This window comes from Blennius ocellaris (genome assembly GCF_963422515.1).
Source record: "Blennius ocellaris genome assembly, chromosome: 12".
Taxonomy (NCBI): Eukaryota; Metazoa; Chordata; class Actinopteri; order Blenniiformes; family Blenniidae; genus Blennius; species Blennius ocellaris.
Genome location: NC_137661.1, coordinates 17214266 through 17236178, shown reverse-complemented (window position 1 = coordinate 17236178; position 21913 = coordinate 17214266). Strand labels below are relative to the sequence as shown.

The 21913-nt window shown below is 42.8% G+C and overlaps 1 protein-coding gene across 1 annotated transcript in view; it reads left to right on the top strand.

The window, feature by feature from the left end:
• Window positions 1–729: 729 nt before the first annotated feature.
• sema6bb (sema domain, transmembrane domain (TM), and cytoplasmic domain, (semaphorin) 6Bb) overlaps window positions 730–21913 on the top strand; it is a 131246-nt gene continuing 110062 nt past the window's right edge. Inside the window, exon 1 of the mRNA XM_080505628.1 lies at window positions 730–791. The gene's annotated coding sequence lies outside the window, so the exon portion shown is untranslated. The remainder of the gene's footprint in view (window positions 792–21913) is intronic.

Sequence of the window (21913 nt, the reverse complement as noted above, 5' to 3'; positions counted from 1 at the left end):
CTCACTCCGTCCGGGGAAGTGGGACAAGACAGACGCACGGCAATTTCTCTCAGTGAGACCCGGGAGCGGAAAAGACGCAGCAATGACAGAGCGGCAGTCGTGCGCAGCGGCGAAATAGAGCAACTATTGTTGGGGACGGAAGATTGATAACGCAACTGGGCGAGCGAACGGGAGGAGAGCGGCATATGTGATTTCCAAGCGTTGCAGCTGGTTTGGGCGCCAGTGGAGTGCTGGATGGGATATTAATGCATTCTCCTTTTTCATCATTCACCGCTTCCAGCGTCTCCCTGACTACTTGGGGACCCCCGGACGGCTGTCTTTGAGGGGGGACTGCTGCAGAGACTAAGGGGGAATGCCATGTGTCGTTGCGCGACATAGGAGATCTTTGTGGGCTGTTTCGCACCGGGGGGGGACAGGTGGTGCCGTGTGTGCGCGCGTGTGTGTCTTGCATGTGTGAGCGAGTGTGTCGAGACTAGCCAAGGGGGTGGTGGTGGTGTACCGGACACTCAACCCCCGAGACAGTTGTTTCGGGGATGTCAGGCCAGCGCACGGGATCCGTTTTTTCTTCCCAGAGACAGGTGCGACAGGGAGGAGTAGTTCACAAAGCTCCCGCAGAGGATCTGGTAACGCACTAACGAGCCTGCTCACTCCTCTGATCACTCACGGAATTTTTTTTTTTTTCATTTTTCTTTTTCTTTTTTCTTTTTTTCCCCTTTTCATGCAGTGGGACACACGCACTTGACTCACACAGTTGCTCAATCTCAGCGGCACCTTCCCCTGGATAATCAGAGGTGAGTGACTCGGGTTGTCCGGTGTGGTGGTCCGTGCTGGGTGGCGGTGCGTCTCTCCAGGATGCGCTGCGCCGTGCTGCGCCGCGCTGCGCCGCGCTCGGGATGAGTCGATTACAGAGTGAAATGTACTTGATCAAGCTATTTAAAAACAGATTAAGCAAATCGCCCTTGTCGAGAGTGAGCTGCGGTCTTTGACATCTTGGTTTACACAAAAGGTTTCACGGCGTAATTTTCAATTTCATACTGCGTAGCTTGCAGCCACGCACAAAACAATTTAAGCTGCCCGGAGCGTAATTTTATTCCACCACATAGTTATTGTGCCTGAGAAGAGATGTGTTGACAAGGATCATTAGTTGCATTATAATATGGTGTCAGCTTCATAAAATAGGAATTACTATAGGAGCCTTTTGATGGCAGTAAAAAAAATAAAAAAAATAAAAACAAGTTTCCTTTTTCCTTCTGACATTATAGTTGTAAAGCATGACAAAAACAATATATATATAATTTTATATTTTGGTTGTTTTGGCGTCTTGTCTATGAGAATGCTATTGTCTTTTCTCCCGTGCTTATGTGTCTGCTTGTTGTTTGTATAATGTGAGCTTTGCGATTGCCTGTTATCAGCTACCAGTTGTATGTGTTCTACAGTCCTACCCGCTGGGCCCCTAATGGCCCCTATTCCTACCTCCAGGCTCTGTCATCTCTCACCCTCTTTTCCTCCTGCAATAGCTGCTATCTGTGCAAGGCACTAATCTGGTTTGCTGGATAGTTTCAGAATCACATTTTCGGTTTATTGTGTAATCTTCAGTTGCTGGCTCCAAGTTTCTTAAAGTTTTCCGTTTGTGGACTACATGTTTTTGTTGTGGCCCCGTTTCAAATTCAAATTGCCTTTCATTGGGCTTTTGTCCAGTACTGAGGTTTGTGGACTGGAAAGAGAGACAGGGAAGTAAGTGAAGTCCCCAAGGGTCACGGCATTTCTATAATGAACCCGGGTGTGTGAGAGAGGAGAGGAGGGAAGAGAAGGAGGGACATCTAAAGAAAAGTGAGACCGTGCTTCTTGACCACTGTTGAGCGTAGACGCAGCCAAGGGAATACCAGCAACTCCACTAACCTTTCTGTTGCTCCCACTGTGTCAATCAGCCTCGGAGGACAAGAGCCTCTTTAATTTCTCCTCCTCTGTGCTGTCACCTGCTCTGACAGCCGGGGCTCGGGGGTGCAGTTGCAGGTTACACAGATACTTCCTTCCTGCTGATAAGGTCCCACATTCAATGGATGATGATCTGGACCAGACAATGTCTTGTCTGCTTAGTTTATGTTGGTTTTTCTTAACCACTTATCTCTACAGACCGGAGACATGCTTGGTTTTGTGAAAGACATTGAGATGAAATGAAGAAAAAAAAAAAGGCGTTTTACCCTAGATGTTGTTGAATATGGTGATTGCTGCTTCTTCTGATGTTAGATACCTTTTCTCTCATGGGTTGACAGCTTTTTGAAGGGCCAATACACAAGTAGCAATCACAAGATGAGTACAACCCCAGCATTTAGTTCAGCATTGGTAAAACCTGTAATAGATTTTCTGATCTTGCTTGTGTCAGGCAGACACGCATGGTTTTTGCTTGAGCTTCAAGATATTCCCAGAAAGGTAGAAATGATAAAAGTGACTAAATGTAATGTATTATACTACCATCAAATACTGAAATGTGCTATGAGCAACGTCAGAGAGCTCAATGTCTCAAGGGATGTACCTCGGAGACACTGATGTTGTTAATTCAAGTGTACCAACTTTTAAGATGTTAGCGTTTTGTGGTTTCTACTGACATTCCTCATGAGAGATTTCTTTCTACATGCACTAAAGAGGGGATGAATGTTTTCCCAGTCAGTGTATAAATTACTAGATTGTAGGAGCCTTTACTCTTTCCAAAAGAAATCGCTCTGTACAGGGCAAGATTTACAGAGTATTAAGTAAGGCAAACATAAAGGAAGCCATTAAAGATACGGTTTACCTGATGTGAGAGCTGATGTACCCAACACTAAACGTGATTAGCAGAAAAACCTAAAGAGATGCAAAAGCAATAGTTCCACGTTTAGGCCTAATATAGGAACAAGATTTTGTGTCAATGGACAACTCAGATAAGGCTAAATGTGTGCCCAGCAAACCAGGCAGGGGGGGCAACACTGTTCCAAGGTCTCAATGCTGATGTCACTTCTTGGCGGTGTTTTCTCCATCCCCAGTGCTTCTCCTCGCAGCTTAACAAACTGCTCGCTGGAGCTTGGCTAATCCTTGGCTAGCGGTGCCCAGTGATTTATTATAAAGTTAGCTAATTTGGGGATCTGCAACATCCCACCATACACACATGTCCCTGACAGATCCCTGCTGTCTTTACTGCAGAGTCTGAACCGCCAATTAGTTTGAAGAATTGCATTTGCGTGTGTGGGCGTGTGTGTGTGTGTGTGTGTGTGTGTGTGTGTGTGTGTGTGTGTGTGTGTGTGTGTGTGTGTGTGTGTGTGTGTGTGTGTGTGTGTGTGTGTGTGTGTGTGTGTGTGTGTGTGTGTGTGTGTGTGTGTGTGTGTGTGTGACAGGACGGGACAAAATAGAAAGAGACTGAGTGAGTGTTTGTCTGAGTCTATCAAAGAGAAGCATATGGAACAGTGTTCATTGCATTGTGTCTGTTTGCCTTCCTGTCTTGATTGGACGTTGTGTGTGTGTGTGTGTGTGTGTGTGTGTGTGTGTGTGTGTGTGTGTGTGTGTGTGTGTGTGTGTGTGTGTGTGTGTGTGTGTGTGTGTGTGTGTGTGTGTGTGTCAGTTGCTCTGCGTCCTTATTCAAGTGGGATTCAGCACCGTCCAGCCTTGGGTGAATGGGTGCCCTGTCTGTGCTGCTCTTTGGACCCCAACAGGCGCCCTACACCCCCTTGTGTTGCAGCAAGTGCTACACCCTATGTCCTAAAATAACAGGTGCCTTTACCCGGTGACTTAATCCCTCTTCCCCAAATCCCCTCTGCATGCTGCCAGGGTTTACATCACTTGTGGGCTTGGGGTAGTTCCAGAAAAGAGAAGTACAAGTCATAAATGAGTTTGACAAGTTTAGGATTTTTTTTTAATTAACATTGAGTCTCACCTTGCCGCTTTAATTTTGTTCTTTGTCACATAATCTACATGGGTGAAAATCTATACTGTATATAGAAATCTGAACTCTACTCTTATCAACTGGACTCCCCCTATCAGGAATAGCAAACCTCTTCATTTCTCTTATGGTTCGATTGGACTTGTGCAATCACAAGTTTGAAGACAAAGTCTTGATTTTGATATCAGAGTTGTACTGTTCGCCTTATATTAACTGTTTTGTAATTGTCCTTAGTGTAGTACAGCACCAGTACAGCCCATGATAGGTAATTGTGTATCCAGTATTTTTCAGCAGCAAAGTCTTGGGGCTCATGATAAGACTTTCACCCCAACTTCGTTGTCTTTTTTTTCTGTCATTCTCTTTTTTCAGCCTCCTGCCTTGCTTGTTTTTCTTTTTGAGTTCAGTCCCTGTACCGCTGCTCTCCTCATTACCTCTCCTCTCCTGTTTCTCTCTCGCCTCTCCTTCCTTTCCTTTGCTTTCTCCCCCCTATGGACCTTGATGTCAAGGCCTCTCAGGCAGTGTGGTCTCTGTCTGCAGGCTGTCAGGGCAGGGACACTGCCCACTGGGACCCTGAATGGGACAAATTGACCATAACAATGTTCCCACTTAGCATGTGGAGCTGGGAGAAAGAGAAGGTGAAAAGGAGGGACTGATGATTGAGGGGTAGGCCAGCTCAGAAAGAAAGAGAGAGAGAGAGAGAGAGAGAGAGAGAGAGAGAGAGAGAGAGAGAGAGAGAGAGAGAGAGAGAGAGAGAGAGATCTCATGCACAGTGCATCTCTTTGAAATGTATGAATTGAAGACATATCAAATCACACAACTCAGATTTTAAATCCCTTCCACATATCCTTTCCCCATTGTGTATAGTCTTGTGAGAGAGCACACACACACACACACACACACACACACACACACACACACACACACACACACACACACACACACACACACACACACACACACACACACACACACACACAGCTTTGCTTGTTGTTATTTGCCCAAGGCTACTGCTGTGGTTGCCATAGCAGCAGGATAAACACGTTTGCCCATGACCCTGCGAGCCCTCACATACACACATAACACACCTCATTCTCAATGCCCGCATGCCTTCAAGGGGGGGTTTGTCAAGGCTGGCAGTTTGATCTGCACTGAGGTGCTACCACTGCCTCATAAAGGGTCAAGGATCACCCAGCCCCCCTATTAAAATGCAATCAGGCCTCTGGCCCAGTGGGACCACCTCCGCCATTTAATCACACCGCTGTTCCCCTCGTAAACGGCGCACCTCCTTTTATCTTTTAATCACTTGTTTTTCCCTCTCTGTCTTTCTTTCACTCTCAACTCTTCTTCTTTATGGCTTTTATATGTGCAATGCAATGGAAGTTCAAAGAAAGAAGCTCAATATAGTCAGTAATAAGAACAAATTAATTTTTCTTTGAAAAGTTTTGCCATACAGTCACTCTCACCAGCAGCCACAGGCTAGTCTGTCTTCAGAGTTTGTAAAGCCGATGATTTCAATATTTTTTGTCTATGGCCTTTAACTGTGACAGAACGTCTTGGAGACGTTGGAGCAGTGTCATGTTGTGTAAGCCCGAGGTAGCACAGTATGACAGGAACAAAGCATGCAGCTGCTATCACCAAAGGCCAAGTGGCTGTTGAATAAAGATGCTTCCCCTCAGTGAAACTGGCATTCCAATGTAGGCTTTAAGCTCATTGTACCTCCACAGGGGGACTGCGTTTTCCTGTGCGCGTGTATACCAGTGTATCCGAAAAAGTTGCTAACAGGCGATTTTTCCATTTTCTGGAGCATTGAGAAAGGGACATATCCACGAGTGTAAACCGGTGGCAGCAGACCACATGTGATGCAAGGCCGAGTGAGAAGACACTGCTGACATGATTGAGAAAGGCACCAACATTTACTTCCTGGTTTGTCGCAGCCTGTTTGCTTGTCATTAAGCCGCGTACTCATAGCCTTTCACCCATTTTTCTCTCACTCCTTCTTCACACACACACACACACACACACACACACACACACACACACACACACACACACACACACACACACACACACACACACACACACACACACACACACACACACACACACACACACACACACAAATGAAGTCTCCGTGTCAGCTCTGCCTCAGTTTGTTAACAAGAGAAGGGACTAAATGAGGAGCTTGGGCTGGTCCCATATACCACCACCGATGCATGAATTAACTCTGGCATATTGAGGCTCGCACACACACACTTATAACTCGCCATCTCAACCCGAGAGCCTGGAGCTGCAATTTCAGTTCTCGCAGCCATATTGTAATCGTATTAATTTTTTATTCCCTCACATGGTATGAATAGCAACATTTATTTGAATTGCAGTATTCACAGACACACTCAATGCACCCCTTCAGTTTTATTTTGGCTGGGTTGGTATGATCACCCAGCACATAACTAATAAAGCGTCATTTAACTACTGTATGGTGGGAAACATGGTGGAGGGGATGCTGGTCACACATCCTGAATCATTTCCCGCATCAGCACAGCGTGAATCTGAAGAAACTGTGCCCCGTGGGCCAGACTGGTATTATCTTGCTGCTGCTGTTTTATAGCTGATTCATTTCTTGAGGGAACTTCCAGCCCAAATGGCTCTATCCTGTAGTTTTATGGTTGCAGAGAAGCAGGAAAAAATAAAATTAGAATCCTCTTATTGGGTTTTTCCGTGTCGACAGAATTATTTACTCCTGTTCTCACGACATTCGTTGTGGTCTGTGCTTGTATGACCAGTGCTGCTGTTTCAGTTTGTGACAGTACTCTTTAAAAAAAAAAAAGAAAAGGAAATGCCTGGTAATTTTATTGCCAAGCTGCCACTTGTTCTATGCTTTGAGGTAATTAACAGCTTAATGCGTTCAGTGACCTGAGGGAATCAGTCATGCTGAAAAAACAAAAAGAAAACTCTGGGCTTCCTGGCACTGGGTGCAGGGCAGTTGGCAAAGTGGAGGGATGGAGCAGAGACTGTGACCTAGTGTCTCCCTTCCCTCACTGATGGTGAAGCAAAAAGAAAATGGAGAGTGGGTGAGGCAAGACGGGCCAGTGATGTGTTGATGGTTTATGGATGAGACTGAACTGTCAGGTAATTGGGAAAAGTAGAGAGTGATTGAGCAGAAGGAAGGCCATGAGCAGAAAGAAGAGGCAGAGATGGGAAGTAGTGGGCGAGTCTTGAGAGGATACTTTTTCAGCTGTGTTGCTGTTGGAAAGTGGAGGGAAAGTGGGTCCTTGTACGTGCTTGCCTAAATTAATGGCTCAGAAGCACCAATTAATGTACAGCCTTACGGTAGGTCTCTGCTGTGCCGAATCAAAGAGGTCTTGCTGTGCAGTGCGTCTGCTCATTACACACACACACACACACACACACACACACACACACACACACACACACACACACACACACACACACACACACACACACACACACACACACACACACACACACACACACACACACACACACACACACACACACACACACACACACGCACACTCACAGTGGGGATTTTAGCCAAGAAATGGGAGCCAATGAGTGAGAGATGAGATAAAAGTGTCACATGGAGCTAAAAGATGAATGTCAAGGTTAAAGAACAAAAGGTCGATGGTTTGGACTTTGTGATTAGGCGTTGAAAAGATGAAGGGAAGGTCAAGTTTGATGTACTTATCGCTGGATGAGAGGAGATGGAAAAAAAAAAGGGCTGCGAGGGGTGGAAGAGGAGGACAGAGTGTCTTCTCTGAGGGCGGCAATCATAGACTCAGACCCAGGGACCCATCTGGAGGCAACAGGTCCGATGACAGCAGGCGGCTTCTTGAACCAACTATTCCAACCATGTGTGACAGCTCGGAAGAGAGCCAGGGTCTTCCCTTGTCCAAGACCCCCAGAGAATGAGCCAGTCTACCAGCAATCTGTCCCCTGATAGTAACCACTTCAGTATGAAGCATGTTTGATATGTTGGGTTATGGATTATAATTGTTCAAATAGAAAAATGGACAGTTGGTATTATGGTATCAGGCGATGCCGTCAGAGACGAGTGGCTTCTGTAACAATGGTAGACAGTCTGTATGCCAAGGAGTTATATGGAAATCATAGGAAGTATTTAAGCTTCTTCGGGGTAAATCTGTTAATGCAGTAGACTGTGCCCATCTGAATTAATTAATTTCACTTGATACGCGGAGCTGGGACAATAGAAGTCACAAACCAATAAGCCACAAAAGCAAAAATAATTTATATCCAACACACATAACACCTTCTAAAGCTTGTATGTCACAATGGAGTTGCTGATTGGCAAGTGCTCTGTGTAGGGTATTCTGTGGTTGCTGTGCATTCAGAAGGCCATAGCTAGCTTGCTCAGAGTAGCTGGTGGGTCATTAGTATTTGCATGTAAATGTTTTTCACCCTTTGGCTTGACTGGTGGGGCAATCAGAATGGATCTCTGTCTGCATCACTTAGAGAGAGGCTGCAATGACTGACTGTGACATTCAGAGCTCAGGCCAGGCTTCACCCTTTACATTTCATTTGCATGTTCACTTACACATTCATTTCCGTGGGAGGGAAAAGGCAACAGACAGAAAGGGTCTCGTTATTCATGGCTTAATTTTCTCTAAACCGTCAAATTGGAGTAAGGCATTCCACATCCACCCATCTCATCATCCAGCTCCGGAGCATGAGCTTGGCCTCTACATTGTCCTGTGGCGCCACTAAGATAGACACTTGCAAGGCATTTCTCGTTCGGACCAGCTTGCCGCATGCAGACAAACAGAGGCACACAAACACACTCCACCCACACGGTGATGATGGATACATGTGCAAACGCATATCTGCGCAACGGAGGAGTGTGTGCGCTTGACTCATGTAGCACGTCCTGTGGTTTGGCCGTCTGTCAGGCATCTATCACCCTCGGTCATCAGATGATGTATGGTTGTTTAGGTCTCTGAGTGAGACTGCCTTCATTTCTTTAGTCCCTGATAGAGGCATGCACAATGTACATTACAGGACAAGGGAACTTAGAAAGGGATAAATGTTTGATGGGAATGGTTTGGCAAGACAACGTGCAGTAAGGGTATGAATGGGTAAGTGAATGAAGACATACTTATAGCGTTTGCTTCTACACTCAAATTCAATACAAATTCTTTGTGATACCATGGATATCACCTTAAACCATACATTTTTTGAAACATGCCTTTTAAAAAAACAAACAAAAACAAAAACATTTTAATCACAATGTTCTGCAATACAATATTTCTGTTGCACTCTGTGTTCATATTTACTGCAGCCTTGCAGCACTCTGGCATATCGATCTTGCGTCTTTGTCTGAGAATGTGAGTCTGTCTCTGCCAGTGTGGGAAGTTTTGTGTGTGTACATTCTAAATAAACACAAAGACTATTTAAAAAAGTTTCCCAGTTTATGCTTGTGTGTGTGTTTGATGTGAGGCTTCAAACATTTCTATAATCCCTTTGCCTGATATTTGAGCATACATTTGTTTCATTACAATTACGGGATGTTGCTGTGTGGTTTGCCTGCTGCCTGGCGAGAGCAAACATTGGTTTTCTGCTCCTATTATATGTCCTTTCCTGGATTTTTCTTGATGTTCTTCGAAGTATACTTTGGAGATTTTTGTTACGCTTCGATAAGTCTGTGTTTGACAAGGCTAAAATGTTAAAGCGTTATTTCCAATTTGGTTATGAGATAGCCATCTACTTGTTTTTTAGGTCAAAGTGTATTGATTTTGACACAGCTCCTAATCAGCAAGTCTCCTCAAACAACTGCTCTTTTTGACCTCATCTTTACCTGCCGACATCATCACTGTGCTGGCTTGAAATCCTGTTGTGTGCTCACTTGTTACCTGCTGTGGCTGCTCTGACCTTTTCAACAATTATCTGCTTGCGTCTTATAAATAGCCTCACTTGTTCTGCCCGTTTTATTTCAAAATCCGCCACACTGTCCCGTGGCTCTGTGAAGCAGCACCGTCAGTACAGGGAAACTCGATATCTGAGGCAAAACTGAAGTATTATACAAGACAGAAAATGCCTAAACTCCAGTTCTTGCAGGTCCTACGTGTGTCATGTGCCATGAAACATTAGGGTAAAAGTATTGATTGAGTCTTTTCATGTGCATGCATTTAGAGAGGAAAAGCAACAACAACAACAAAAAGTGCTGTTGCTTTAACAGCAACAAAAGAGAAGTCAAAATCATTCACATTATTGTGAAATGAGTAATGAAATACCTTTCACGTCTGCCTCCTGTCTTCACAGCAAGCCCCCCGACTTGTAACTTCACTCAATTTTTTTAAGTTATTGATGATTCTGTGAGCTTGTGTTGAACTGTGCCACCCAGAGAGGGCAAACTCAGTGCTGAGCTACAGAAACACTGATCCTCACCACTGTTGGGGCCAAACGTTGAGGATTGCAGTCAGGATTTTAGTTGGTACTACTGATCTGTCCGTCATCTCTGCACATTTTCTTGCACAGACCATTTTCCTTTTAATTTTGGTTTTTTTCCCCACAATTATTTTCTATGTTGTTTTGAGTCGTACTGCTTTACCTGACATAGGGATCCTCTGTGCTGTCATCAGCATCATTAACGGCCACAACAAAGTAGCTTTGAAGCTCTGCAGGGCTTAGGCTGTAATTGGGGGACAGTTCCAGGCGCACACTATAATGGAGGAAAAGCTCAGGGGCTTCAGTGCTTACCCCTTAGTTCAGATTTCCATCCTCTTTCATAAGGATAAGGATCTAAAAAAAACATCTGGAAGAATTATTGTCTGTCTTTTTGTCTTCTTCTCTTCTTTTTCTAATCTTTGACCAGGCTCTGACAGTAAAAATGAGGTTAGACAACTGCAGCAATGAATTTCATAACTACATATAATAAATGCTGGTGCAGTGTGAATGCATGACATTATTGTTGGAATTGTTGTTCTTGGGGAGCTATTTTCGAGGTGGAAGTCGCAACTGCTTGAAGCTCAGTATTTACCGCTGTCTCTTTTCGTAATTGGATGCATTATGTTCATTTCCTTTACTGCTTTTCAAATCTTAATCAGATGGTTAATTTACTGCCTTGCAGGCTTTAACCAGCTGACGCCAAACACGCACGCACGCACGCACGCACGCACGCACGCACGCACGCACTCACTCACACATTTCTCCTCCCTTCATCTCCACTGCTTCATCTTCAGTGTGTGTAGATTTTTTTCCTCACCATGGTTAGCAGGCAGCGTTTTGTGTCTGTATGTGTGAGGGTATGGGAGCAGGTTAATAAGACAGCTAGTGTGGTGACCAATTATTTGTTTGGCAGGTCTAACTTAGTACACGGGGAAAAAAGGACCAATCCTCTATGAAGAGCCTTCATTAATGTGATAACATGCCTGCGCTATAACAATGAGCAGGCTTTGCACTTCTTATTTGACATGTGCTTATACACCTAATATTTATATATTTGTCACTGCACAACGTTCACAACAATGAAATAAAAAAAAAAAAAAAGGAAAGCTGATTATGCTCGCTGCAGTCGCTGGTGCCAGTGTTTTACGAGCCATCAGCTCAGCATTTTCATGCTATTGTCAAGTTGGTTCCCCACTGTTGATAAGGAGTAATTGCAAGTGTGGCAGTTGACTTGCTTCTGCCTTGAGAGTTACCATGCAGACTGAAGCCGGCTTTGAGATACTTTTTGTTTCCATGAAAAGTCTACATCAGTATCTTTGTCTGGAGGTGGGGAGATTTCGTTTGCATCTGATAATCCCTTTTCACTCCTGAAATTAGTTTCTCTCTCTTGAGGCTAGCATGGAGAAGCAAAATGACAAATGAGTCAGGATTACAAATGTAAGTGTGAAACAGAACAGATAGGGAAATGCGCGTGTGTGTGCGTGTTTGCGCATGTTCGCATGTGTGTGTATTATGTGGAGGAGGCCACTCTGCCCACATTCAAGGACTCAGGATGAGATACGTACCTGATTGAAATGAATAGATTCCTGGATAGAAGAATCAGAAGGAGAGGAGGAGAATGTCATGTAGAGTGGCAGCCAGAGGACACGTTGGTCATTACAGAAAGACAAAAAGAACAGACACAGACTCAAACGCAAATAGAGGCTGGCTCAAAGATTCATTAATGCATCTTAGGACCAGTGGTTCCTCGAGGCAGCAGGCCAACCTAAAAAAACCAGAAGGTAAGATGTGATGTTCGCCCTGGGCCCCCCCGGGCTGGGTGGAGAGAGAGAGCGAGAAAGAGAGAGAAAGAGAGAGAGGATTAAGAACAAATCCATCTGAAAAGGAACATTTGTTCACGCAATCTTCATCAGAGACACTTGCATAAACTCAGTATGTTAAAGAAAAATTCCCTGATGTTTTCACTGAGGGGTTGGTATTTAGAGTGACTTCAGACTGAAGATTGTCTGTGTGAGTGGATGTTGTGGATAAATCCTGAAGCACAACACTTTCGCTAAGCCGTTGCTGTATTTCGGTGAACTACGTCTCTTCATCGAAGTGCCAAGGGACACAGCGACTCAAGGGAGTCGAGTTACAGAACTTTTGTCATAAACACAACATAGTGTGAGGACTAGTGTGTGTATGTGGGGGTGTGAGTGTATGTGTAGGTGTGTCCCTCAGTGCTATTCACCTCCCACCACAGCTTGCATCAGCATTATTACAAAGAGAACTGTATTGATTTTGTCAAAGCACTTTCAGTAGTCAAATATTAGTATTTTGTCTTTGGGTACGTCAGAACATTTTGTTGTTGTTATTGTTGTCAGGCCTCTTGGTAGCTGTGTGCTGGAATGCTCAGAGCAATGTTATTTTTTTTTTTTAAAGCTCAGTAAGTCTACGGCCAATGCAACTAGTTTCTCTTCCAAAACCTTGAGAGACTCAACCCTGAGGACCTGGACTAATTCTTGTGCATCACATTACCATTCTCATTAATGTGACTGATTATGCACTTGGAGAGAGTGGGCCACAGTCGTGAGCCAACCAGCCAAAGTGTTTGCTGGCGCACAAGTGTGAAAAAATCAGAATGCCCACTCGTGTTGAGTCATTTGTGTCTTAGATCATTCTGACGGCTGCAAGGAGCCCTTTGACATCTCATTCTCGGTTAGAAATGGATTTCCATCTTATTTTGATGCTGATCTTGTATGTGAGACTGTTTTGTGTGTGTGTGTGTGTGTGTGTGTGTGTGTGTGTGTGTGTGTGTGTGTGTGTGTGTGCGTGTGCGTGTGCTAGCCTGAGCTGCTGATATTTCTGTGCTGTGCTGCAATATTCCTGTGCTTATGAAAGTGAAATTTGCTGGCATAAACTTCATGCCGCTCAAGGCTTTGATCACATTCTTAATTAACCTTTCTTAGCATACTCTCGAAAACTGAAGGAGAGCGATGTTATGTAACTGATTGTGTTGCAGAGGACATTCAACAGCACTTCAATATAGTGGTTTCATATATTTTGCTCTTCAAAAACTTGATAAAATTTTGTATCTTTATTTATTTATTTATTTATTTACTGCAGGAAAAGTAGTGGCGTCACAGACAGGAGCCAGTTGCTTTCGGAGCAGATGGTTCTTCATGTGTTTATTGTGCATGAGGAATCAAAAGAAAGCAAAAAATAGACTACAAGAAGTCTACACTAGAAGACAGAAACTAGAAAATTACTTTTATGGGCTTCTCAGTGGACCGAGTGAGAACCAGAAAATGTAATGACACTTAACATATAAGATGTTTTTGTGATAATTAGATGTTGTTTCGGGACTCTTTAATTTCAGACAGACTTCAGAGGAAAGAAAAACACAAACCACCAGAGCCCTCACATTGTTGCGACTGTGGTCATTATGTGTTTCACTACACAATATAAATAGCTTGTTGTTTTAGAAAAGCATGCTTCTTTTAGCTAACCTCAGAAGAGCAGAATTAAAATGGTCCAGGGCTTGGCTACTGCATTGTATTTAGGTTTTTCCCCTTTCTACTATAAACCACTAAAACCTCTCATCATTAGATCTGTTCTGTGTTCTCAATATAGAACAGAGATACCGTCCACTTTATTCCATCCTACCTATTCTTTGTTTTTCCGGGTGCAGGCACAGGAGTCAAGTTCATAATTTAAATACCAGAGACTCTGACTGCGTACCCTCTTGAAATGGTGCTGTGATTAAAAACACTGAGAGATTTACCATAAAACGCATTCAACACGGAACATTATAGTTAGTAAAATTATACTTTCAACACTTCAATCTCCCTTAAGTAGTCTCTAGAAACTAGTCACAGTATTAGATTTTTAAAAATCTGTTTTTCCAGGAGAACTGAGCTAATGGGCTGGGATCCCACTCCAACGTAATGGTGTGTATCAGTGTGTGAAATTCAAGCTTGCACGTTTAACCGGACCATAATAGAGTTTCTGCTTTAAATGACCTATGCCTTTTCTGAGAGAAAGACACAGATCATATCAGGCTTGACCACCATGAGCCCCCTGCACTCTCATGGGCTAGCCATTAAAATCTGGAATTTGACTGTAATTACATGGCCTGTGCAGCTAATCTCCGCTAAGATCACGAGGCTGCAAAACGCTTGCTTAGTAAGTAGAGTGGACCTGGAGTTCACAGGTTCCAAACCCACAGCCGACGGGTCACCGCTGTGGGTCCCTCAGCAAGTCCCTTGACCCCCATCAACTCCCTGGAGCACCCCAATTTGGCTGCAACCCCCGCGTTCTACAAATAGTATCCTGTCATTAGCTGTATAATTGCTATGTGTCACATTGTTTAGACTCATCCTGTATGTCATGAAACATAGCATGCCGACAACCACACATACCACTGACTAAAACGACTGGAATAAATCACACACAACTTTGAGTTAACTTCTCAAGGAAATACTTTGGAAAAAGTTGCCAAAAACAATGAAGTGGTACGTAAACATTTGGACTCAGCAAATAACCAAACTTTGGGCCGCATTGGGAAAAGAGAAATACCTCATCTGACAAAACTATTCTTAAAGTCGACTGTAGCCAAAGGAGAGACTGTCTGCATGCATGCCTCAGTCTGTTCTGTGCCATAATGAGGAGTCAGCTTCCCCTGAGAGCTCAAAGTCCCTGTACTGTGGAGGAAGAATCTACCTCAAAGTCCAGCAGCAAACCACAAACATAAACTGTTCCTCGTGACACACCAAACAGTCCTCCACAGACCCATAAAATCCACTTTGTTGATCAGGAGACATACTGTCCATCTGCCAGCGGGATGGATGATGCAGCCAGCGAGTGAAGGCCAGCCGTAAGCTCTTAGTCCAGCATGGATACCTCACACACTTACTACTCCTTATACTTTGTTCACACTGCACCCTTGTGCTGGCTGGCTATACATGTGTTGGGTCCAAACATCTGCATATAGACAAACCAGCAGAGACAATGCCATGGATACCATGTTGGTGCATGGATCAGTACATTAATCTTTCCTTCTTCTTCTTCTTTTTTTTTTTTTATTAAGTTTTACAGTTTATAATCAAGTTCCAAAATCTTCTGGCTGCAAAATTTATTTTCATGTATTGTAGTCTGTGTTTTTGTGATCCAGTTGTTAAACTTATCTTTTTTTTTATTCCCATGGTTTGAATATTTGGTTATTGTGTCTTAGGTTGCTCCGTCTCAAGTATCTCCTGATTTCTCAGCTCCATTAATTTTAGAATTATGGGATGATTATTATTATTATCCTTTAATTTTTGGCCTGAATTAAGTCATTTACTATTGGAAGTAAATAATAAGATGGCATCAGGAGGGTGGGAGATATCATTAATATCCTACTGTAAGTCTCAGGGCAGTGGTACTCAGTGAGAGGAAATGGCTTTCATTGACGACAGTGTGTGTGTGTGTGTGTGAGAGAGAGAGAGAGAGTTCAGTCAGAATAGGACCAGTTCAACCAGAGAAATGTTGTGCCTCTCCACAGGGACCTTTGTAGCAAGCTGCGCCGAGTGGTGCTCAGAAGAAACAAAGCAATGTGTTTGTTTCTCTGTGGGTATACTGTATATGGGCGTGTGTGTGTGTCTGTGTGTGTCTGTGTGTGTCACAGCCGAGATGACCTGGAGTTTGTCCAAATGTCATCTAGTTCCTCTTTGCTTCTTTTCTCCTTTTCTGTTCCTTTTCTGACAAAAGGCAGAGGAGCTCGGGTCACTCCTAAAATTATTTCCATTGCTGCATAAGTGCCTTTGAAAGAATGCAACTTTGGTACATGCCGGGAATAGAGAATAAATAAATGGTCTGAAAGCCTCAAGTGGGTTGATCAAGATTTGGTTTGCAGGGAGTTGCTCCAGCCACTTGTCGAGTTCCAGCAGGGTGAATTAAAGAATTTGAAGCAGTGGGTAGAACAGCATGATGTAGAGAAAGAGAAAAGGCTTGAGTAAATGTTGTAGGAAGGTTCGAGCTACCCTCCATGGTCATGTAAAGGATAGAGTCAGAATAGCAAGCCAGCCGATTACAGTGGATGGGTGGAGAAAGAAGATAAAGGTGGATGAGCATGAAAACCTCTGTTAAATTGGAATATCAAGCAAAAAAATAAATAAATAAAAAATTTAAGGAAGCAGAACAAGTAGGCGTGAGGAATAGAGAGAACAAGAGCTAAGTGGAAATAAATGTTCCCTTTTGTATGTTTGTAATTGTTTCAGCATGTGCATGTTTTTGTCCCCCTGTTGCTTTTGCAATTATCATCCTGAGACCAGGGGCGGTTTCCCTGAAGTTAGAGTGCTGGCGTCACTTGTGTTGTTTGATGAGGTTTGGAAACCTAGCGGCACATAGACAGGGCCTAGAGACACCACTTACTTAATTAACCAAGAAGACTGAAAAACTGATTCTGCAGGCCGATAAACAGGGATGAGGGGAACACGCGCTCTCTCCTGCTCTCTATCTCACTCGTTTCCTCTCTCTCCTCATGGGAGAAACTCCAGAGAGGGACATTTTCGAGGTAGTTTCAGGCTGTTTGCTTTCCGTCCGCTGCAAAGGCTGGGAATCCTACTGGTGAGGTGAAGAAAGAGAGGGGACAAATCAATTCAATAATATTTGAAGTTTCTTTTGTTGTGGCTGGTTGGGAAAACTGTTCTGAAAACTGTTTTTATGCAGATGAATGTGAGAGTCGATGAGTAAATAAACGGTATGGGAGCATTGGCAGACAAAGCACGCTGGGTTTCTGTAACCTTGTGGTGAAAATGATTAACGTCTACACAGTCTCCAAACGAACCCCGGCCGCTTCCTCCACTGCCTCATTTGTTCTCACCATCAGTCTGAGGCTTCATTTTCACTGGGGGAAAAAAAAACAAAAAACGTGTGTATAATTATTCTAAAAGAAACACTTTGTCTCAATTTTTAAAAAAAACCCACTTTTCTATCTTAATTACCATCTTCATTTTTCAAGAAATGTCTTTAAGTCGCTCTCTTCTCTGCTCTCTTGTGCTCGCAAATTACAAGTATTATATGCCAAACCATATCTACCTGCTGCGATTTATCCGTCTCACTGTCTGATTGTCTATCTATTTCCCAGCAGTATTCTGCTGAGTGTTTTCTCAACGGCGTCATGTGGTTTTTGGGAGACAGATAATGCCCTGACCATTGTGTGGGGGGGGGGGGTAACTGCTCTGTCATTGCTGACTCCAGCACACAACCTGCAGACTATGCAGACATACTATGACCCTTTATCCTTTCATGACTATACACAATTTGCCTCCCTGGCCCTGTATATTGCCTAATCCTCATGCCTTGACATTTTAGCTTTTCCCTCCCATTTGCCCTGTCCCTTCTCATTATGAAACCGCATCCATTGCTGTCACAATGGCTCTTTCATTGTAATCCGTGCCCTACTGCCCAGTTTCATCTTCACTCCATGCACTTTCACCTTTTTTAAACAAGACTTGCCTTAATATGGTTTCTATCTTTATTTCTTTCTCTCAGAGACTTTTTCCTCCTTTTCATTCTGTAAATTTTTACAACAATTATACGCACCCTCCTCTGTGTTACAGTTCCCCATCTTTTTGTCTCTTGACGCTTTTATTTGAAGCTCCTGCCTGTGGGACTGTGATATGTATTCCGATCTAAACATTTCCCTTCATTAGACTGTGCTTTGTTGTGGTCGCTTTGCAAATTGACTTTAAAGAAAAGAAGCCTGTGTTGTTCATTTAGCTGCCATGTCAGTAATAGTTGCCTGGCACCAGCTTTTGTTCCCCTCAGAGGTAATTGCGAGCAAGAAGATTAAGTAATGATATGACAAGAGTGAGGGCACGGGCGTGCCATCCGTCATCCCTCTCTGAGTTTATCAACGCAGTAAAAAGATCCTCTGTGAAGTGTGACGTGACATTTTCGTAGCGACAACTATGGGACTTTGAAGTTAATGACAAACAAAATAAATTGTGAATAATATTTCCAGTCTGATCACGCACTTAAGACCTCTGTGAATTGTCTTTCAAAAGATTTTATTGTTTTCTTATATTTCTCATCACTGGCGTTTCTTTTGCAGGCATTTATCTTAAACTTTTTAACCGAGCAAAGTCCCCTATTGTATGCACCCACGCTTTATACCTAAGCTCATTTCTCACATTGTAGTTGTGATAGTGGCAAAATCGTGGGATTAGTCTTCACATGTTTAAATTGCAAATATTTTCCTTTTTATAAAAACTGTTCAATATTATGATTAGTAAAGCAAGTTCACATAAAAATGAGTTTTTAACATATATTATAGAGGTCTAATATACATTTTTAGATTGACAAAATAAACACAATTCGACAATTAGTTTTTACATTTATTTCGTGGCCAATGCTGCATTCATCAGTAGTTGGAATAAATTAAAACACTTCTTCCAACTACATTCTTAGCAACTATCAAACGATATCACATATATAATTTTTAGATATACTAACAGCAAAAAACGGCATAAGAAAGACTAATTCTATTTTCTGGCTTTCTGAATTTTCTGAAATGTTTCCCCTTTTCTTGGTTGATGTGTTCTTCATTGGACCCTGTCACTGGAGACCGTCTGGGTGATTGTCTGTTATAGTCATACAAATGTTGTAAATTGGAAAATGGAACGATCCCAATGGGAAACTATCCCAGTTCCCAACTGTATGGATTCTAACATTAATCTCATTTAATTTACTGGGTTGTTGTGATGATTTCATTTTATCATTCGAATGTTATGTCATATTTGTTTAGACACCTGTGAGCTCACGCTGCAGTGAAAAACAACAATGGCAAAAATTGCTGCTATTTTGGCAAATCTGAACCTGTACTGGAACAACACAAAGTAAATGAGATTAAATCAAATCAAGTCTTGGATGATTTCACTATCAAATGGGGACTATCACTTCCTGTTGTCTATTTTTCTTGCATCTGCTCAGTTTTTGTTTTTCACATCTCTCTGATTATAAATGTCAGCCAGTTGGACAGGAAAGTGTTTATACCAGGTTTCAGCAAGGTTAGAAAAAAAATATGACAACATTATTCTTGCTTTCGTGACAGGGGCGACATTAGGTGGGGAAAAACATTTAGATTGCATCAGAAATCCAATTATGCATGGACAAGCAGCCACCCTGTTTCAGACAGCACTCTTCCCACAGAAAGTTTTCCTCCTTTCTGTTTTCTAGGCTTTTCTCTCTCTGAGTTGTACATTAAAGTAGCATAAAACAGTGGACAAAGCAGGTCCTCAGTGACTCGGCACTTAAATGGCTTGATTTCAATTCAGGTGAAGAGACATATTGTCTTGGCCTGCCAAGTGGTGTGTAGACAGATCGCGGCCTGGCCCACCTCTATAAAGAACTCTACTGTACCCAGTGTCCAGTAATAATGAGATATACTCAATGTCCAACAGATCCCAGTTGTTTCACTTCTCCTCTGTCAACGTGAACTGACACTGGAGACCAGCTGTTCAAAAACATACTTAAAAGGTTACAATGACCGCAAGCAGCCACAAAGGCATATATCTGCTTACCACAGCACGCCTTCAGTTGAATTATCACTTTAAAGGGAAAAAGGCAAACCGGGCTGTGAAAGATGTCGTTTGGCTATTTGACTCTGCTCTGATCTCATTTAGCTCCGTGTCTCTTTACAAACACATGAGAGTGTCTGGTGATGGCATCTTGCCCTCTCGGTGGGAGACGAGTGAGGCTGGTGGAGGGTGCTTCACTATATAGCCTTTCTTTCTTTTCACCAGACACACATAAACACATCCCGTCGCAAAGTCCCAGTGCAATTTACGCTGGAAATGAAAACACTCCAGCGTTTGACAGGGTGTGAGGACATTTTTTTTTAAGTATGGCCTATTTTACTTATTAAACACTACTCAGGTATGACTAAAACATAAGCACTCCTTTACAGCTGTGAAATAAGTCGTACCGAGGATGTTTATGTTTTCGGACTTCTGTCTTCGTTGTGGTTAAACAACTCATGCTTATATACACCTTGGTTCCATTAACCACCCAGATACCAGCCAAAACATGTGCTATTGTGAAGGAATAACGGATGATTTCTTGCCGTGCATGTTTACAGTCCAACTCTTTAATTCACTTTTATATCGACACTAATGTAGACTCTTTCTTGATTGAATTATGGCCAGTCAATTGACATAACAGCAGGTGTTTAAGCAGATTTATGTAATAGGCATTCACAGCAGAAATCAAAGTGGCTGAGTGCAGCAAGATTATGATTTGAATTTAAAAGCAGAAACATTATTATATTATGCTAAATAAAGGCTTTTCCTACAATCTTCAGTCATCCTAATTGACCTGCTAAGTGGCACTTTGGGTTTAAATCTGCTCACATAACTTGCTGACTGTGCTCTGTGTTACATCCTTGCAGCCTGTCGCATTTACATTGTTTACCAACGTTCTCTCTTAATCTGTGACTTGACTGTCTAAGAGAAGTTAGTAAAGATAACAGGGGTGGCAGAACTGCACACAAGGTTTTCTTTGGGAGAAGTCCGGATGCGTCAGTGGATTTCACAAGCAAGGGTAAAAAGAATTGCAGTCTGAATTGCACTTAAAGTCTAAAAGCAAAACGAGACTGTTCTTGAGGTCTCTATTCTTCAAGCAACAACTTGAATGATTTTTCTAAGTGAAGCCGTGAATGAGGCACATTTTTCTGCTTTCCTTTTACATCCTTTTTGTCTTTTGACGTCTGTTGTCCATAAATGACACCACATGAATAAACCCTTTCTTCATATCTTCCGTTTATATGAAAATTAATTTGGATATTGGGTAATCACGAGCAAAACATCATTACAGATATCTATAAAATGTAAACTTAAATTTAAATTGATGGGGAAAATAACAACCGAAAGATGCATACAGGATTTCAAAGACATATTTCTGTTAAACTGTTGAGTTAAAAAGAAATACTCAAGGATTTCACATTGTACTGTGGGCGAAAGGCTGAGTACACCGTGGACAGGTCAGTAGTCCATTACATGGCAATTCGGAAACAGCAATTCACTTTATACTCTTATTTTGTAGGAAGTTAGAGGTCCTGGAGAAAAAGCTCGCACGGAAACTTCACATAGAAAAGCTCAAAATCAAAGCGGGTGCGTTCATCACTGTGGGGTGAAAGTGTTAACCGCAATATCACTGTGTTGCCCTCAGGTAAATTGGGATGACTAAAAAATGGTCCTGGAGTTGAGGAACAGACTACCACAAAGGCCACTACATAGCTCAGACAGCTTTAGTACAACGCATACCGCTGTTTATTATATGCTTACGGATCCTACAACTGCATGTGGCTGTAAAGCTCTGTGATTCTAACATGGAAGGATCACTGAGCTGCTGCTGCTGCTGCTGCTGAGGTCAGATTCAGCTCTGTGGGTTTTAGGACGGGGATTGTGTTGTTTGGCCACGGTACAAGGATTGGAGGTGTGGGGACTGATGCCAAAGAAATACCAGAGAATTTTTAAGGAAACCACTAAAGGACAGGGAACAGTTGTTGAACAAAGTTGCCTCACATGTATTTTGTTTGGCCACACAGCCCAGTAGTACATA